Here is an 18,438-nt window from a genome sequence, read left to right as displayed (position 1 = left end):
TGCCCATTATTTCTCCTCACTAGTGCAAGAATTACCTAACCAGTACCTCTGCCTCCATTCTTGGCCTGCACAACTGCCCACGTTTAATTTTCTTTTGTTCCAACACTATTATCTTCTAATAGCTCTCCTACTCAGCTTCTGATATATACCCAAGGCCAAACTTGACTTAAGAGCCCTGTTACCACCTATTTTACTCTGCTGTTTTCCATCTGTCTTTTTGCTCCTTATTGGAGAACTCAAATTTATCTTCCAGTGGCCTATACCACTTTTACTTTTCTATGGTTCTCTTTTGTTCTTCAACTGTCTCTTCATTATGGTGTCATAGCCTGATTTATCGATTTCTTATCCCTATGAGGATACTAACAATACATTTAAAAAATTTTTTTTAATGATTATTTTTGAGACAGAGTGCGAGTGGGGGAGGGGCAGAGAGAGAGGGAGACACAGAATCCAAATCAGGCCCCAGGCTCTGAGCTGGCAGAACAGAGGCGGACGCAGGGCTCAGACCCAGGAACCATGAGATCATGACCTGAGCCAAAATCAGACGCTTAACCAACTGAGCCACCCAAGTGCCCCTAACAGTACATTTTTAAAGTTTTCTTCTTCCTGAATAGCCTCTTATTCCTCTCAGCTGCTTTTTGCTATTAATTTGGTCTCCATCTATCATATTGGAAGTTTCCTGGTGGTCCTCAACTATTCACTCATACTTAAGCATACGTAACTAAAAAACCAGAGTTAAGTGCTATAATGTAGACGGAACTTGTTTCCTGAGAGCTTCACCGTGGGGTGATCTGGCTGGGCTGTTAGCTGGGAGCACATGGCATCGGCATCTGTAGGTCATTCTTTCCAGCTGATCAAATTCTCTAAAGAGAAAATCCTTCCAGACCAAGCTGAAAGTGTTCTGGGAGTCAAATAGGGGAGCACAGACAGAAGTATTCTATTTGCTTTATTCAACCCCCTTGGCACACTACACGTCTTAGTTTGGGTTTCCTAAGAACCAGACCCCGGGACAAGGATTTGAGTGCAAGTAGTTCATGTGGGAGGTGATCCAGGAAAGAATGGTAGTAGAGTAGGAAAGTGAGTCAGGAAGCAAAGAAAGCCAAAAAAATGGATTATCAAGGAAGTTAGCCCTGTGTGTAACTGGAGCTGATCCCGCTGGAGAATTCTGGAGGCCAGGGTAAAACACATGCTGCGGAGTTATCCTACCCAAGGGATGAGGAAGATGGGATATTTATATACTAACTTTCGTCAGTCCTTGGTTAAGGCATGCTCCTGGAGCCTGTACGCCAGCCTGCCACATGCACAGCAAGGCAGCCTCTGGTGGCCAGAAAAAGCCCTCCGGCAAAAATGCAGATGATAGCTGATGGAAGTCCAGGCAGCATGGTGTAATGGATTGCTAAGGGGAAGGGGGAGCTTTTTCAATAGTTCTATTTTGCTGGATATGCATTCTATATGTCCTAACTGAACTTCTTTTCTATGTAGGGGGTATCTTAGTGGCTGTTTTTCTTAGGTGTCATTTGAAGCTCAAGTCTGGTTTTTAGACTACACTAAATGATGGCAGTGAAGCAATAGTGGAAGACCAAGTGATGTTTTTCCCCAGGGGCCAATGTTAAAGATCCAAAGAAGCAGGCTACTGCACACTTGCTAAAGGACCTGGAGGAAGCCTTCCTGCTCCCTTATTTCTTTGAAGTCTCAGCTCAGGGGCAGATATGCAACTCTATTTTTTTTAAGCTCTGAGGGGCTTGCAAGTCCCCAAACTTCCAAATAGTGCTAAGCCAATCTCCCCACTGAGAATTCCACAGATGTCTGGGGGCATCTTCCAAGCTACTTTCCTGTCCATTCACCATCCCACCCCTGCTTCCTCACCCACACACACATCTAGGAGCCGGACGGGTGCACAGCAGAGCAGCCCTTATGGCAGTCCCCTGAGCCGTGACTTCCAAAGAATTCAAGGCCTCATTCAAACCCAACCATCCACAGGCCCAGCAGCCTGTCGCTTGAGAAAGGCAGGTAAAGTGGAGTTTGGAATTAAGACAAAGGGAGATGCTGGGGTTCTTATGTTATAATACTGATACAATTTTAAAATAATTGAGCCAATCAAAACCTTTACTGTTTTAAAATATGCTATCTCATTTAGTCTTTCTAACTACATGGGATAGGCAAAGAGATTAATGAGGCTTATAGAGATTAAATGATTAAATGACAGTATGAAATGGAGCCAGGACTAGAATTCAGTTCTTCTGAACTCAGGAATTCTGCTTTAGGGAGAATGACACAATAATAATTACTATTAATGTCTCTGCAGCATGTTATAGTATAATATTTTTTTAAATGCAATAATCCTTACAACAAAACAAGTTGTCATCAAATTCTTTTAAAAAATATGTAATATGCTTACTGACCTTCTTTTAAATTAAATGAGATTAAGTTGGGGATGCACGCTGGTGCAGCCACTCTGGAAAACAGTATGGAGGTTCCTCAAAAAACTAAAAATAAAACTACCCTAATTACACTACTAGGCATTTATCCATGGGATACAGGTGTGCTGTTTTGAAGGGACATATGCACTCCCATGTTTATAGCAGCACTATCAACAATAGCCAAAGTATGGAAAGAGCCCAAATGTCCATCAATGGATGAATGGATAAAGAAGAAGTGGTATATATATATATATATATATATATATATATATATATACATATACATACAATGGAGTACTACTCAGCAATCAAAAAGAATGAAATCTTGCCATTTGCAACTACGTGGATAGAACTGGAGAGTATTATGCTAAGTGAAATTAGTCAGAGAAAGACAAAAATCATATGACGTCACTCATATGAGGACTTTAAGAGACAAAACAGATGAACATAAGGGAAGGGAAACAAAAATAATATAAAAACAGGGAGGGGGACAAAACAGCAGAGACTCATGGAGAACAAACTGAGGGTTACTGGAGGGGTTGTGGAAGGGGAGATGGGCTAAATGGGTAAGGGGCACTAAGGAATCTACTCCTGAAATCACTGTTGCACTATATGCTAACTAATTTGGATGTAAATTTAAAAAATAAAAAATTAAATTAAAAATTAATTAATTAAATGAGATTAAATTAAGTCTGTCAAAGCCTTTTCACATCCCTTCAAAGTTTTTTTTTAAATTTATTTTCCAGCTATATTGAGGTGTGATTGACAAATAAAAATTGTACATATTTAAGGTGTTGTCCTAGTCCATTCAGGCTACTATGACAAAAATGCCATCAATTGCGTGGCTGATAAACAACACACATTTATTTCTCATAATTCTGGAGGCTGGGAAGTTCGAGATCATGGCACTAGCAGATTTGGTGTCTGGTGAGAACCTATTTCCTAGTTTATAGACTGTGCTTTCTGGTTGTAACCTTGCATGGTGGGAAGGGGCAAGCTAGCCTTCCGGGCTCTCTTTAATAAGGGCACTAATTCCATTCACGAGGGCTCTACATTCATGACTTAAGCATTTCACAAAGCCCTCACCTCCTAATACTATCACACTGGGCACTAGGAGTTGAACTTATGGGTCGGGGGGGGGGGGGACACAAACATTCAGACCATAGCAGATATAACGTAATGTTTTGATATTATGTAATGATTACCACAATCAACCTAATGAACATCCATCCTCTCACATACTTACCTTTTCTGTGTGTGTGGTAAGAACACTTAGGATGTACTCTGAGCAAATTTCAAGTACACATTACAACATTATTAGCTCTAGTCAGCATGCTGTACAGTAGGTCTCTAGAATTTATGCGTCTCATAACAAAGTGTGTACCCTTCGACCAACAAATATCTTATGATTCAAGTCAGCATTTACAGAACAACACATATTTGCCCTTTCTGTCAGCCCCACTAACGCTGGATCATTTCCCATAGCATATAAAATGCTTTAGTCACGTCTAACAAAAAAACAAAACCTTCATTGATCTCTATCGGAGTCTTACTAGATGCTGAGCAATCCCATTTCCTCTTCTGGGATTCACAGGCCCCCTCACATTTAGGTGGAAGCAGATAACTGAGTTCTAGCCAATGAAATGAAGATAAAAGTGATACATCCAACTTCTAAGCACAATTCCTGCAATGTCCCATATAATTTTTACATTCTCTCTTTCCTTCTCTTCCCACCGGGAAGCACAAGACCCTTGAAACTGTGGGAGGAGTACAGGTTTCTAAATTTTTGACCTGGAGAGGAGCTACAGCAGAACATCTGCTTCAGAGTCTGCCCAAGCAAGAAATAAACGTTTGCTATGTATATAAAGGATCTTGACTTTTTACACACAAACTATTCTCCATAGTCAATCTTTCTCATTTCAGTAAATGTGTCTTGTAGTGGACATTCTTGCTTGTTTACCCAGCACTCATTCACCAAGGCCTGCTTCTTGGTGCGTGTGTGGCCTGTGTGTGTGTGACACACAAGGCCCTGTACCCAGAAAAGCCCCATGCTTGCTTTAATGCTCTCCCGTCACCATCTTTAATTTTTTTAATGTTTATTTATTTTTGAGAAAGAGAGTGAGTGGGGGGAGGGGCAGGGAGAAGGGGACAGAGGATCCGAAGTGGGCTGTGCACCGACAGCAGCAAGCTCCATGCAGGGCTGGAACTCATGAACTGGGAGATCATGACCTGAGCCGAAGTCAGATACTCAACCGACTGAGCCTCCCAGGTGCCCACCATCTTAAAATTCTCACTGATCTCATTTTTGAAGTTGTGTTCTGTGAATGAAATTGGTAAGACAAAGGAGCGTGCACTTAAGCAGAGGAGATACATGTAATAATGTGTGTGTACTCACTCTTTGCTGCCCCAATTGCATATAGCATTTTAAATATCCCACGAGAACAGAATTTCCGTGAGCCCGTGATTCATGGAAGTTCAACCGGATTGAAAGTGAGACAAGGTAACTACGTTAAACTGAGTAAGTGGGATCACTGTGAGCCCTGAGATCTTCCTATAAATCAGAACTTGCTTCAGATGCAAAAAGAAGACAGTGGCAGTCTCAGAAACACAAAGAACCAAGGAACCCTGTCAGGTTACTTTCCTATTAATTCCCTATATTAACCAACCACTTATGCTAAAAATGGTGACACTGAAGGAAAGTGAAAGACACTTTTCTCTAGTTCCTTTCACCTCATTCATCATAAGCCAAATGTAGAGAGTATGGTAGAATGTGTGCACAGCAAGAAGTGACAGGAACACAGACGGGTTAATTTTGTGCAATGTTTCCACCGTTTTTGTAAGAATAAAATACATCATGCATGTACCAGCTATGAAATGTGAGTTGTATAATTTTGGTGATTCTATGTGAGTTAAATGTTCTTATATCTGCATTTAATGTTGGCAACGCACAATATAAAGATGAATGGTGATATTGTAACAATTCAAAATTTTAGTTGTCCTTTACTTAGGATGACAATGAATATCAAATAAAAACACCATGGCAAATTGAAAGACCATGGAGAAAAGGAAAAGGTTTTATAATTTAGTACTTTCAGTGACACTTTTTTTCCTGCCTTTTGAATAAGGAAGTCCATATTTTCATGAGGGGCACATGGCAAATTATGTATCAGTCTGTGTTTGAATTCACCTCTTAATCTTTCTGAACAGAATCATGATTCAGACATGCAGTCCTCAGTTTCACATGGAGCATGCGTGGCTGTGCAGAAAACCAGCGCACTCTTGGGTCCAGGATTTGGCTCTGGTTGGCCTCAGTGAATCATCAGATTACATCCCTTGTTAGCAACCATTCTGTGAATCTTAGGACTCCTGCTTACATCCTTAAGATGTAAAAGTCTCTCTTTTTTAATGAAACGTCATCGAGTCAGGATATGATATGTGGAACTGTACCCAAACCCATGTGAGTTCACTCGTTGGTGAGTCATAGAAACTACATCAGGTGGAGTTGTCACACAGAGTAAACTATATTTGCGGCAAGTAAGGAGATCATGGGAATAACTTCCAAAGCCATGACTCCTGGAGCAAGTCTGAATGGGCTCCTTTTATTTAAGGTTAGGATGAATAGTTAGGAAGGGGAGCCTTGTCACCATATGTAGAGGTGGGCGTCCTACACACACCCTAAGGAAACATGCCTATCTATACATACATTGCAGGTTATGACAATGAGGCTTGTGCTTCTCCTTGGGTGGAGATTTTAGTATAATAATGAGAGAAAGGTAACTGTCAGTGTCTCCAAGGTCCATCTGCGCACCTGTGAGTGGGGGGTTACGTTCCAGTTGGTCTGGGTGGCCTGGGCCAGCGGCACTCTTCTTGCAGGCAGTCATTGTTTGAAAGGTGGCTTTAGTTTCTTTCAGGGATGCTATGCCCTCAGGTCTTTTGCCTGTGTTAAGAGATAAGCTGGAAAGAAGAACTTAAGGAAAAATGTGGAACGAAGGTTGGTGGGTACAGGCGGGTGAGCGGTACAGGTCAGGTCTTGGGTCTAGCTGGTGACCGTCATCCTGAGGATAAAGCTGACACAAGGAGGAGGGCAAAGCTGAAAGACCTGAAGAGAAAAGGAGGCAGAGCAGTCAAGAGCTCAGCTGACCTGGCCTGGGGGTAGGTGTGGGGGAGGAATGAGAGAGACAGAGAGAGAGAAAGAGAGAGAGTGAGAGAAAGAGAGAGAGCGCTTGTTCAAGCACCTGGCTCCAGGTGGGGGCCAGAGTTGTCAGGTGTCAGAGTAGCCAATTAAATCAACAAGCCAAAAATGAAAGAGTTAAGCCTTTAATCACTTACCTGGATGGCTAAAACCAGAGAAAGCAGTGACTCCTTCAGCTTCACTCTCCCATGGAACAGAGTCAAGGGTCAGGTGGAGGTCAAGGGTCAGGGGGGTGGTCTCACTGAACAAAAGGCTCTGGCAGTTTTGTGGACCGTGGGCAGAGAGGGAGGGGAAGGGCTAGGAGTGGGAAAGTACTCCTCCTTCCCCCAGGAGGTGGCGTCAGCAGAGGAGACTAAAGAAGACCTCCGCCAAGGCCTCAGCTAAAGAGATAGGAGTGGAGGCCCCAGGGCTAGGAATGCACATGTTCCTGGCACGGGAGTCAGAGGGGCCCGAGTCCCTGACTGCAGCGCCCCCTAGAGACTACAGTGCACTGGCTGCCCACCAAGTCTGCGTGGGGAGGGCAGCCATTCCCTGGGAGACTTGTCAAGTAGAGCTTTTGTGTTTGCCTACAGTTAGGCCTGAAAAGTCACACCTAGATCTCTAACCGGGAGCCAGACAATGAACCCTGAAGCCTGTCCTACCTCTGAACTTACACGAACCCTTATGAGTCTTTTTGTTTCAGCCAAAGCTTTCTTTTACTTTGGTCCAAATCATGTCTTTCCTTTTTTTAAAAAACAATTATTTATTTATTTATTCATTCATTCATTTATTTATTTATTTTTAAGTGTTTATTTTTGAGAGAGAGAGAGAGAGGGAGGGGCAGACAGAGAGGGAGACAGAGGATCTGTGCTGTCAGCAGAGAGCCTGATGTAGGGCTCAAACTCATGAACCGAGAGATCATGACCTGAGCCAAAGTTGGACACTTAACAGACTGAGCCACCTAGGTGCCCTACTGTTTATTTATTTTGCGAGAGAGAATCCCAAGGAGGCTCCACACTGTCAGTGCAAAGCCTAATGCAGGGCTCCATCCCATGGTTCGTGAAATTATGACCTGAAATTATGAGATGAAGTCAAGAGTAGAAATCAAGAGTAGACACTTAACCGACTGAGCCACCCAGGTGCCCCTGGCCCAAATCATTTCAATTGGCATGTTCCACTAGGCATCCAGTGGCTCCAACCAGAAACCTAAGAGTGAACTTTAATTCCTATCTTTCTCACACAGGCACACATGCAAACCACTGATGAGTCCTGGCCAGTCTACCTCCAAGACCCATTCCCTCTTCTCCATCTCAGCTTTCCTCACCTTAATCCAAGCCATCTCAAGCTCAGCTGGACTACTTCCACAGGCTCCTAAATGTCTCCTGTCCCTGTGGCAATCCATCCTCCACCAAGCAGCAAGAGTGATCATCTCAAAACATTAACTTGAAAATCTTCATGACCCTCAGTGTAGAATCCAATTTGTGTGCCATGGCTTGAGAGACTTTACATGATGGGGCACCTGCCCGTCACTCACTCTACCTTCCTTTCACATCCCATCTTCATCTCTCACTACATTCGAGCCACTACATTCAAGTAGTCTCCCTGCAATCCATTACATACTCCAAGCTCTTTCTACAGACCATTCCTTCTGCCTGGAATGCTGCCCACCCCCTCTGCAATACCCTCCTTTTTGTGCTGTCTCTACAGCTTAAACATCACCTCTTCAGAAATTCTTCTCAGACCACTCATCTAAATAGCTTCCTCAATCTGAAATTTTCTCAATCCATTTTTTCTCTCTCCCTTACTATAGTATAAGTTACAAGAAAGCAGGGATCTTTTCTCTAAGTTATGCATTGAATCCCCAGTGTCTAGAGTGTCCTTGTGTGATGGGCACTCTATAAAGATTTGCTAACTGATGTCTAGGCCAACGAGTAAGTTATCACCACATATATGCCAAGGTTACCGAGGAGGAGGAGGTGATGGGATGCAAAATCCTATTATGAGTGTGAATCTCTTTTTAAACAAAGTAAATCTGCTGTTGGAAAAGATGAACTCATTCTAGCTTAGATGGGTTTTTGTTACTCTCATTAAAGAGTCCTGATTAATACAGAGCTTACTTGCTCTATTTGTCTATCTATGTAAAATATAGTATATAACCATATATAATGCATATAATACAATGTATAATAATGTAATAAATATAAATAATGTAAATACATGTCATATGTAACTATGTATGTTAAGTATAAACATATTGCATGCAAATGTATATATAAAAGAATTCTACACTCTAGAACTTTAGAACCTCTTCCTTTTCTTTCGCCCTCCCCTTCCTGCTCCTCTGTCATGTCTAACCTCCATGCTTTGACAGGTTTGCCCAGAATGGAAGAAGGCAGCTGAAAGGGCAGGGACAGGGAATGAAGTTCTCAGACCCAAAAGAGAAAACTTAATCCACTGGTAAATAACCTTCTTTTGCATGAGGAACAAATCAGGAAAAAGAAAATTGTTTCAGGATATTTCTTTTTTTCAAATAAATAATTTCTTAATGTTTAAAAATCAGAAATATAATCTCTATAACAGTTCTTAAAAACTATTTTATATTAATTCCTTGTCATGGATGAAGGGATTATTTTTTACTATGATTTCAGAAACTAAGTAACTAACACACTAATTACTATGTTGAGTCTTTGAATAAATGTTATGGTTGAGAAAGCATGCTGGAGTCTGGGTTTTTTTTGTTGTTGTTGTTGTTGTTGTTTAAATGACCTTGTAAGCATCTTAACTGGGAAAACATGTTTGTCTCATAGCATCTCTTATACTGAATTCTTTAAAAGAAGTTTCTGTTGAGGACCCCTGAGTGGCTCAGTTGGTTAAGCGTCCGACTCTGACTTAGGTCATGATCTCATAGTTCGTGGGTTCAAGTCCCACAACAAGCTCTGTGCTGATAGCCTGAAGCCTGCTTCGAATTCTGTGTCTCCCTCCCTCTCTCTCTCTCTGCCCCTCCTCCGCTGCTCGCTCTCTGTCTCTCTCTCTCCCCCTCAAAAATAAATAAACATTAAAAAAAAAAGTTTAAAAAAGTTTCTGTTGAAGCAACAAACAGATCCAGAGAAATCACTTCTCCAAACACTCACTCTGAAAATAATCAGCTCAGGTTGGCCCCATAGGTGTTCTACAGTCTACATGGGGTTCATAGTGCGGTGAGTCCAGACAGGCCCCCCCAGATAGGCCTGGGTAGTCTTCACTCTTCCCAGAATATACAGGAAACCAAATCCAAAACATGAAAAGTCTGCTTTATATCCACCAGCAGAGGGTGTACATTCCTTTTTTGCATTTTAAAATCTTATAGCGCACTGCTGACTCATGTTTTTAGTCCAAGGGCAGGACTTAAAAAGTGAGGCTTTTGCTATACACCGGATCATATTTCTAAGGTATTGGCGTAATTACATTATTTACTGGTTAAATGACTCAGATCTCTGAAGAAACCCTTTCCCGCATAACAAAACCTCCCCCATTAAAGGTGGCCTTCTCTAATTGAATAGTCATGGTAGCTCTGTCAAATGGTGACACCCTTTCACTCTGGACCTCACTTTGATATTGCAGCTCTAGCAAATTACCACAGATTTGGTGGCTTAAACAATACAAATGTACTATCTTAAAGTTCTCTAGGTGAAAAGCCCCACACAGATTGCACTGGACTAAAATCAAGACGTCGACAGGGTGGTCTTCTCTACTGGGGCCTCTAGGGCATTGCTTTTTCTAGATCCCAGAGGCCATCTACATTGTTTGGCTCCTGCTCCCTTTCCTTCATCTTCCAAGCCAGGAGTGGCAAGTCGATTCCTCTTACATCACTCCACTCTGACCTTTCTTCATAGTCCCATCTCCCTGTGACTCACCTCTGCTTCCTCTTCCATTTTTGTTAAACGTTTATTTATTTTGAGAGGGAAAGAGAGAGAGAGAGTAGGGGAGGGGCAGAGAGAGAGAGAGCGAGAGAGCAAGAGAAATCCCAAGCAGGTTTTGTGTTATCAGTGTGGAGCCCAACTCGGGGCTCAACCCCATGAGCCATGAGATCATGACCTGACCGGAAATCAAGAGTCCAATGCTTAACCAGCTGAGTTACCCAAGCACCCCTCTTCTTTCATTTTTAAGGAACCCTGTGATTACTTTGGGCCCATCCAGATAACCCAGGGCAATCTCCCTATCTTAAAGTCAGCCAATTAGGAACCTTAATTTCTTTTCTTTTTTTTTTTTCAACGTTTATTTATTTTTGGGACAGAGAGAGACAGAGCATGAATGGGGGAGGGGCAGAGAGAGAGAGGGAGACACAGAATCGGAAACAGGCTCCAGGCTCTGAGCCATCAGCCCAGAGCCTGACGCGGGGCTCGAACTCACGGAACCGCGAGATCGTGACCTGGCTGAAGTCGGACGCTTAACCGACTGCGCCACCCAGGCGCCCCAGGAACCTTAATTTCAACTGCAACTTTCTTTCTCCTTTTCCGTTAAGGTAACATATTTATAGCAACTGCAAACTTTCTTTCTCCTTTTCCATTAAGGTAACATATTTATAGATTCCAGGGATTAGGATGGACATTTCGGGGGCATTATTTTGCTTGTCATGCTCTGTATCCCTGCTCTGTAGCTTTCTCTGTGTCTATCTACATTCTTACTTCCGTTTCCAGGAATCAGTAACTACACATTTTTTTTTCCAGTGTGTGAAAATTGCTGGCTTTAGAAATGTGAAATTGTGGAGTTTTATTTCCTTTGTTCATCGTGCTTAGGATCACTGGATTTAAAAATAGACTTAGTTAAGGGTAAAATAATATAATGTCTGGGATTTGCTTTAAAATAATCGACTGGAGAAAAATTGCAAGGCAAATAGATAAAGTAAGACTAACAACAGGGTGGTAATTGTTGAATTGGATGATGAGTAGATGGAGTTTAATTATATTCTTTTGTATGTATTTTCAAATGTTCATAATAAAAAGTTTTAAAAAATTGAGACCTTCTTACTGAGAATTCAACTGACTTTTCCTCCTTGTTTCTTTAATATTTGAAAAAGAATTTGATAAGAATAGTCAAAACTGCATACTAAACATGTCATTTTAAATGTACCAGTTTGACGGGAACCCTCTTGCACTGTTGGTGGGAATGCAAACTGGTACAGCCACTCTGGAAAACAGTGTGAAGGTTCCTCAAAAAATTAAAAATAGGCCTACCCTATGACCCAGCAATAGCACTGCTAGGAATTTACCCAAGGGATACAGGAGTACTGATGCATAGGGGCACTTGTACCCCAATGTTTATAGCAGCACTCTCAACAATAGCAAATTGTGGAAAGAGCCTAAATGTCCATCAACTGATGAATGGATAAAGAAATTGTGGTTTATATACAAAATGGAGTACTACGTGGCAATGAGAAAGAATGAAATATGGCCCTTTGTAGCAATGTGGATGGAACTGGAGAGTGTGATGCTAAGTGAAATAAACCATACAGAGAAAGACAGATATCACATGTTTTTACTCTTATGTGGATCCTGAGAAACTTAACAAAAACCCATGGGGGAGGGGAAGGAAAAAAAAAAAGAGGTTAGAGTGGGAGAGAGCCAAAGCATAAGAGACTCTTAAAAACTGAGAACAAACTGAGGGTTGATGGGGGTGGGAGGGAGGGGAGGGTGGGTGATGGGTATTGAGGAGGGCACCTGTTGGGATGAGCACTGGGTGTTGTATGGAAACCAATTTGACAATAAATTTCATATATTGAAAAAAAATAAATGTACCAGTTTGAAATGCAGTTGACTCTAAAAAAATTATTGAGATATAGTTTACAATGAAATGATGTTGATGTTTGTAAAATTAAACTTTTATTTTGAAGAAACTGTAGCATCACATCTAATTGTAAGAAGAGAGATCTGATTTACCCTTTACCTAGTTTCCCACAATGGTAACATCTTAACAAAACTATAGCATCTTATCACAACCAGGATACTGACATGACACGGTCAGGACACACCACATTTTCATCACCACGAAGATCCTTCATGTTGCCCTTTTGTAACCAGCATGTTCTGCTTGGGTGTCAAATATTTACGATATCTTCCAAATGAAGACCTTTCTGTGACTTCTACACCCCTTCCTTTCAGCTTTGCTTAGAAACTTTACCGCAATATCTTAAAGTAACCCAAACCTATTTTTCAGAGCTGTCAAACGTACCACATGACATAATCCTAAAATTGTACTTGACTAAACGTTAGGTACTGTAGATGATCCAGCAGAATATAACCTCATAGAAGGGATTGTGAGCAATGCACAGGATAGCAAAGAGGCGTCTTGGAATTACAGAGTCCAAGCCGCATGATGGGGAGGCAAGGCAGTCGGTGTCAGCCACTTTGATGGCCAGAAGATACTACCATTGACAGCTTCTCCTCCTTCCTGGAGGTTGAAGGGCTCATTGAAAAGCCTATATTTTCTAGCCCTCTCACAGCTACATGTGAGAGATGTGGCAACTATTCTTTTTTAAATTTAATTTTAATTCCAGTGTAGCTAACATACAGTGCTGTATGAGTTTCAGGTGTACAATATGGTGTCTCAACAATTCCATATATTAGTCAGTGCTCCTCATGACAAGTGCTCTCTTTAATCCTCTTCACTTATCTCACCCATCCCCCAAACTCCCCTCCCCTCTGGTAATTATCTGTTTGTTCTCTATGGTTAAGAGTCTGGTTTTTTGGCTTCTCTCTTTTTCTTCCCTTTGTTCGCTGTTTTGTTTCTTAAATTCCACATATGAGTGAGATCATATGGTATTTGTCTTTCTCTGACTGGCTTATTTCACTTAGCTTAATATTCTCTAGATCCTAAAATTATGTTCGCTTTTCTAGCTATTATGTCTCTCTTGCTATTTGAATGTAAACTTCTTAAAATGATGCCCACTCATTTCCGAGTCTTCATGAATGCACCCCCCAACCCCAATGCACTTCATTCTTTTCCTACTACTCAATGGAAACTGCTCTAACCAAAGCCATCATTAACTTCCAATCACCAAATAATGCACACCTTCTTCTCTGCCTATATTACAGGATCACTCCATGATATCTGACCCTGTGGACCATTCTCTCCTTTGAGTTTTCCCCTCTCCTGACTTCCTTACTTCTCTTATCCTCTAGTATCTCATTCTCAGTCTCCCTTTGTGACTTATCTTTTTCTTTCTTTTTTTTTTTTTAAATTTAAATCCAAGTTAGTTAACATATAGTATAATATTGCTTTCAGGAATAGAATTTAGTGACTCATCACTTACATATAACACCCAGGGCACATCCCAACAGGTGCCCTGCTTAATGCCCATCACCCATTTAGCCCATCCCCCCACCCAACACCCCTTCCAGCAACCCTCAGTTTGTTTTCTATATTTAAGAGTCTCTTATGGTTTGCGGCAACTATCTTTGGGCAAGGAGATGTAAGCACAGGGTAGCCTAGGACCTCTGGGAAGTTCTCAAAAAAAAAAAAGTGGCGGGCATTTCTTCATGCCTTCCTGTTTGTTCCTTCCTGCGGCCAGCAATTGATCATTTGGGCGGAGAAGCAAAATAGAAGATGCCATGGTCTCTGAAGGCCTTGGAGCTGCCAAACCAACACTGGAGGGCCTATTTCTAGGCTTCTTTTACTGACAGAGTGATAAACTTCGATCTTGTTTAAGCCACAATATTGGGCTTTTTTCTCTTTTATGCAGACAGGAGTCCAAACTGACATAGGCAGTCTTCTTATCTAGAGGCTGAGGAAGTCCTCAGTTAAGGCTTGAGACTGCTCTTTTGATTTGGAAAAAAAAAATGTTTTTCAATAGGCCTTTGATCATACAAAATCAAAGGCCTTCCCATTAGAGGATTAGAAGAATTAGAAACCACTGAAAGGTAAACAGCTCTGCAGAACGATGCAGAATTGTATCTTTCCTTGAGCAGAGTTGAGGCTCTGCAGAAAGAGGGCTATGATGGTAGAGAAAGGAAGAGGAGCAGGCAGGAAGGTTACCCTCTTTTTAGAAGGAAAAAAAAAGGGGGTATAGTAGAAGGCCTGCACCCTGGGTAGAGTTTAAGGTCAGGGATTCCCACATGTACCATCTATTCTCTCAAAGATGCCCCTGCCACTAGGGGCCTAAGAAGGGTGACAGCCAATGTAGCAGCCTTCTGCAGAGATGGACCTAGATGCATACTGATGCATTAATTTTAAAGTTGATTTTATTTTTCTTTTCTACTCTGTAATGTCCTTGCTAATGTCCAAGCAAGTGAACATCTGTTTTGTTTTGTTTCATTTTCACTTCTCAGCATCCATTTCCCTCTGGTGGCATGAAGGTATTTTCCTTCAGAAGCTACTCCTCCCCTACTCTCATCCCTGTGTTTGGGTGGGTTTGATTCCTCACCCCCACCCCCTTCATTCTGGCCCCTAGTCTCTGAGAGCATTTGTCACAGTGATTATTTAAGGGATACTCTAGGAACCCAAGCCAAGTCCCAAGACCCAATGCTGGGATGTTGGCTGGGCTTAATGGGGAAGAAATACCTTCTTTCTGCTCAACTTACTCGAGTGCCAGCACATAAGCACGGACATTCTGTGTCCTACATAATGCATGGAGAGAAAAGCAGCTTGAAAAAAAATTAGACCAAGAGATGATTGGCAGGAATTGAGCAATTGTCCAAAGCAAGAGGGCTACCTTGAAGGTGGAAATGGGACTTTAGACCCTGCTAATTTGGCCCTGAACAAAACGATCTCCGAAATCTGATGAACTTGAGAATACTCCAGTTACAATAATTAAATCAATATACCATGAATGAAATATGATATCTTCAGAAAACTGCTGACAGGTCCAAGTGGGAAGAGCTGAATCAGACAGTTGGCTAATATTATTCACATCTCTAAAAAACAAAACAAAACAAAACAAAACAATGAGTCAACAAGGCATAGAGGGGAAAGCCTGAGAGAGATCTGAAATGCTGAATCTAGCACTGCCTCTCCAAATCCCAGAGACTACAGACACACTGAGTAACTAACTTGACTACCTGCTTGTTAGCACTTCCATACATCGACTCTGATAGGACCTTTAACCTTTAAATATCACTCAACTTAAGCTTTGTGTCAACTCAACACTCTTTAAGCAACATTAAGGTGACAATTTAACATCTGATGTAGCTTCCCATCAGTATAATTAAGGCTGATGTAGGGCCCTGCAAAGGAGATGGGCAGAGTCCAGATCAAAACCATTTGAGAGAGGAGAAAGCCAAATTGTAGCTGGGAGGCCAAGTCCAAATATCAGGCCTGGACGGTCCTAAACAGAATCAGAATTTGGGGAAAGGGTGTGGAATTGGAAGGGAGATTTGGGTGAGGGGGTTTCTCTAACTTTCTGGGTTACAGACAATAAGAAAAAATCAAGTTGGAAAAGAACAAAGAGATTTTGGTAATTGTTCTAATCAGCCTGGGAGGGTCTACATCTAGCTTTTGTTGGCTAGGGCTCTGAGGAGTGCAGCAGGTTTAAGGGCATGAGCCAGGTGGACAGGAACAGAGGGCCCTATTCTTGGTTCTAGTCCTCTGCATGATAGAAGGCTCCCTGCCCACTAGGGGCCAAACCTATATTTTCATTAATGTTAGAAATACTACTAGAGGACTATTAAAGGACTACTATTTTCTCACTAGGAGTTAGAAAAACTCCTTTGTTCTAAAGCTTTTCCTTTCTAAAATTGCAAATGTCCATGAAGAGAGTTAATACATCAAACTTCACCACTCATGTTGATATTCTTTTTTTTTTTTTTTTTTAGCGTTTATTTATTTTTGAGAGAAAGAGACAGAGTGTGAGTGGGAGAGGGGCAGAGAGAGAGGGAGACACAGAAGCAGGCTCCAGGCTCTGAGCTGTCAGCACAGAGCCTGATGCAGGGCTCAAACTCACAAGCAGTGAGATCATGACCCAAGCTGAAATTGGATGCCCAACCTACTGATCCACCCAGGAGCCCCACTCATGTTGATATTCTTACTGAGAAATTTCTTAAAAAAATTTTTTTTAAACATTTATTTACTTTTGAGAGACAGAGAGACAGAGCATGAGTGAGGGAGGAGCAGAGAGAGAGGGAGACCCAGAATCTGAAGCAGGCTTCAGGCTCTGAACTGTTAGCACAAAGCTGATGCAGGGCTTGAACTCACGAACCATGAGTTAATGACCTGGGCTGAAGTTGGACATTTAACTGACTGAGCCACCCAGGCACCCAAAGAGAAATTTTTTTTGTTTAAGCAAAAATTAAGGGCCCTCTGGGGCACATGGGTGGCTCAGTCAGTTAAACACCCCACTCTTGATTTCAGCTCAGGTCATGACCTCATGGTTGGTGGGTTTGAGTCCGACATCACTGTCCCTTCCCTCTGCCTCTCTCTCTCTCTCTCTCTCTCTCTCTCTCTCTCTCTCCTCTTTCTCTTAAATAAACTTGAAAAAAAAATTAAGTGCCCTCTATTTTACTACTTAAAAAGCTTCATTGTTTTTACTAGTAAATGATTTTCTAAGAGTTAATTTTCCTAACTTTGAAAACGAAAAATTCATGCAGATCAATGAAGGACCCATGCTGGAAATAAATAATGTATGTAATGTTTATGCTTAAAAAGCCTAAGCCATGATATTATTAATATGCAAATATGGATTGTTAATTTCCATACATTTGCCCGTATACATATCATTGTTTTCATGACAACAGGGTATGTGAACCATGTATCTACAGTTCCTAAAACCATGTAAATCTTAAAGATTATCTACTGATCAAATAATGATCAACAGGCAGATTGCCAGGTTTCAAAAGCACTGCTGGTTTGGCTTTGATTCAGCACTTACATTAATGTCTGTTTATTTAATTTCCTACGGAAGAGAATTTGCATTGCTAAACTTGGAATATATAGTATGCATCCCTAATTTGGGTAAAACACCCATTCTGCCAGAGCTCCATAGTTAGAAGACGACCATAAAAGCTGTACAAAAACATGTGTTAGTTTTCACAAATTGAAAGCTTTATTTGCAAAGCATCAGCCCACTCTACACAGGTGCTCTGCCTGTCATGAATTATTGCTTAAGCTTATGTCCTTGGTCCTGTTTACCTCCTCTCTCTTCCCTTCTTCCGGCTAACTCCATCGCCCTCCTCTGAGCAAGTTAACAACCTCTGCGTGCCCTTCCACACCTTCTACCTACTCTTTTAATTAGACAAACTCACATACGTGGGGATTTCCTCCTCACCATTTTACAAAATAAAAGGATTGTTATAAAAATTCTCTGGATTGCCTTTCTTAGTAAAATACATAGTGGAAATCTCTGCAAGTCATTTGATGGAGAGCTCACTCATTCTTTTAGCTATATAATAGTGCTTAATATTCTACGCTGCGAATAGAATATTCTATGCTTAATATTCTATGATATGAATATACTACGATTTAGCCAGTTATTTCCTTCATGATGGTTATACACTTTGCTTCCAATTTTTTGTCCCTACAAAAAGTGCTGCAATAAAATAGTATACTTAATATACATAATAATAATGCTTACGTATTAGTGCCTTTATTTCTAAGGACCAGCAGGAAGGAGATTACTAAGGCAAACATATGCATATTTTTTATTTTAATAGGCACTGCCAGATTGCTTTGCCAATGGCCCGTATTGAATTCACAGTTCCAAATGTAGTGTATGAACGAGCCCTCTCCTGCACTCACTGCTGTTGCTACTAGCCATGGGAATTATGTTCTTTTCAATTATTGCATCTTGGTAAAAAGCGACTGTTGTTTTTTAAATATTCATCGTTGTTAATTTTAGTTTGCATGCACACTTAAGAAGTTCTGGATCAGAGCCAGATTCCT

This window comes from Lynx rufus, unplaced genomic scaffold, assembly GCF_022079265.1.
Source record: "Lynx rufus isolate CCGP_SWC_20201006 ecotype Redwood Valley unplaced genomic scaffold, mLynRuf1.p SCAF_1, whole genome shotgun sequence".
Lineage (NCBI taxonomy): Eukaryota > Metazoa > Chordata > Mammalia > Carnivora > Felidae > Lynx > Lynx rufus.
The sequence above is the reverse complement of the archived record's forward strand: the minus strand, read 5'-3'. Positions refer to the sequence as shown.